A 2,619-nucleotide genomic window follows, 5' to 3' on the forward strand; every position below is an offset into this window, starting at 1 on the left:
CTTCGGAAGCATTAATAACAAGAAATGACATGAAAATTTCAGTCTCTTTGTTGATAGTAGAATCTGGAATGAAGGAGATCATTATACAATGAAAAGTGGAAAAAAGATACTATGCGCATCTAGACATGGTTACAAACCATTTTTTGAAGTTTCGCTGAAATCCACAGCGGTTTTGGAGTTAAGAATAAACAAGATTACCGGACGGAGGGACAGAAGGAAGATCGGCGGACAATTCAATTTCTATATGCCGTCTCTCAGAGGCCTAAAACGATTATGTTCCTAAATGTTTTAATTTTAATCTGCTTTACATATACTGCTGTCTTACCAATTTGGAGTACTGTAAACAGGAATACATGTGCAAATCCTGTCATTGCACTTCCAAAGGAATCTGCAAATGAATAAGATTGTAAAGCAATGGAAGTATACTGTTTGTGAAATGTTCTTTTACCCGTTCTGTCAAGTAATTTCTTAAAGTAAAATAGCATTTCAAGTTTAAAGTATTGCTTCTTTATGTGAAATAATAAAATTTACACATATATCATTATTACTATCAACTGAAATCAAGTGTCTTTAAGGGCGAAAAAAAGGACATGTAACGTAAATTTTGTAGAAATATGGTTAATCTACAAAATTCTAGTATCAAATATTATATTATTATGCCCCCATTTCGAAGAAAAGGGGGTATATTGCTTTGCACTTGTCGGTCCGTCGGTCTGTCGGTCCGTCGGTCCGTCGGTCCGTAGACCAAATGGTTTCCGAGTGATAACTAAAGAACGCTTAGGCCTAGGAACTTCAAACTTGGTATGAAGATTGGTCTAGACAAGTAGATGACCCCAATTGTTTTTGGGGTCAAAGGCCAAGATCATATTGACCTTGTAAGCAAAAACGGTTTCCGATTAATAACTAAAGAACCTTAAGGCCTAGGAACTTCAAACTTGGTATGGTGATTGGTCATGATCAGTAGATGACCCCTATTGATTTGGGGTCAAGGGGTCAAAGGTCAAGGTCACATTGACCTTGTAAGGAAAAACGGTTTCCGATCAATAACTAAAGAACTTTAAGGCCTAGGAACATCAAACTTGGTATGGTGATTGGTCATGATCAGTAGATGACCCCTATTGATTTTGGGGTCAAGGGGTCAAAGGTCAAGGTCACATTGACCTTGTAAGCAAAAACGGTTTCCGATTAATAACTAAAGAACCTTAAGGCCTAGGAACTTCAAACTTGGTATGGTGATTGGTCATGATCAGTAGATGACCCCTATTGATTTTGGGGTCAAGGGGTCAAAGGTCAAGGTCACATTGACCTTGTAAGGAAAAACGGTTTCCGATCAATAACTAAAGAACCTTAAGGCCTAGGAACTTCAAACTTGGTATGGTGATTGGTCATGATCAGTAGATGACCCCTATTGATTTTGGGGTCAAGAGGTCAAAGGTCAAGGTCACATTTACCTTGTAAGCAAAAACGGTTTCCGATCAATAACTAAAGAACCTTTAGGCCTAGGAACTTCAAACTTTGTATGGTGATTGGTCATGATCAGTAGATGACCCCTATTGATTTTGGGGTCAAGGGGTCAAAGGTCAAGGTCACATTGACCTTGTAAGGAAAAACGGTTTCGGATCAATAACTAAAGAACTTTAAGGCCTAGGAACATCAAACTTGGTATGGTGATTGGTCATGATCAGTAGATGACCCCTATTGATTTTGGGGTCAAGGGGTCAAAGGTCAAGGTCACATTGACCTTGTAAGCAAAAACGGTTTCCGATCAATAACTAAAGAACTTTTAGGCCTAGGAACTTCAAAGTTGGTATGGTGATTGGTTGTGACCAGCAGATGACCCCTATTGATTTTGGGGTTAAGGGGTCAAAGGTCAAGGTCACATTGACCTTTAGGGTAAAAATGGTTTCCGATCAATAACAAAAGAACCCTTAGGCCTAGGGACTTCAAACTTGATATGGTGATAGGTCATGATCAGTAGATGACCCCTATTGATTTTGGGGTCAAGGGGTCAAAGGTCAAGGTCACATTGACCTCTTAGGTAAAAACGGTTTCTGATCAATAACTAAAGAACCCTTAGGCCTAGGAACTTCAAACTTGGTATGGTGATTGGTCATGACCAGCAGATGACCCCTATTGATATTGGGGTTAAGGGGTCAAAGGGCAAGGTCACATTGACCTTGTAGGTAAAAATGCTTTCCAATCAATAAACTTAAGAACCCTTAGGCCTAGGAACTTCAAACTTGGTATGGTGATTGGTCATGACCAGCAGATGACCTTTTGATTTTGGGGTCAAGAGGTCAAAGGTCAAGGTCACATTGACCTTGTAGGTAAAAACGGTTTCCGATCAATTAACTAAAAACGCTTAGGCCTAGGAACTTCAAACTTTGTATGATGATTGGTCGTGACCAGCAGATGACTCCTATTGAGTTTTGGGTCAAGGGGTCAAAGGTCAAGGTCACATTAACCTTGTAAGTAAAAACGGTTTCTGATCAATAACTTAAGAACGCTTAGGCCTAGGAACTTCAAACTTGGCATGGTGATTTGTCATGACCAGCAGATTACCCCTATTGATTTTGGGATCAAGGGGTCAAAGGTCAAGGTCACATTGACATTGTAAGT

Source organism: Ruditapes philippinarum, unplaced genomic scaffold (genome assembly GCF_026571515.1).
Source record: "Ruditapes philippinarum isolate M1 unplaced genomic scaffold, ASM2657151v2 ctg13021_1_1_1_1, whole genome shotgun sequence".
NCBI lineage: Eukaryota > Metazoa > Mollusca > Bivalvia > Venerida > Veneridae > Ruditapes > Ruditapes philippinarum.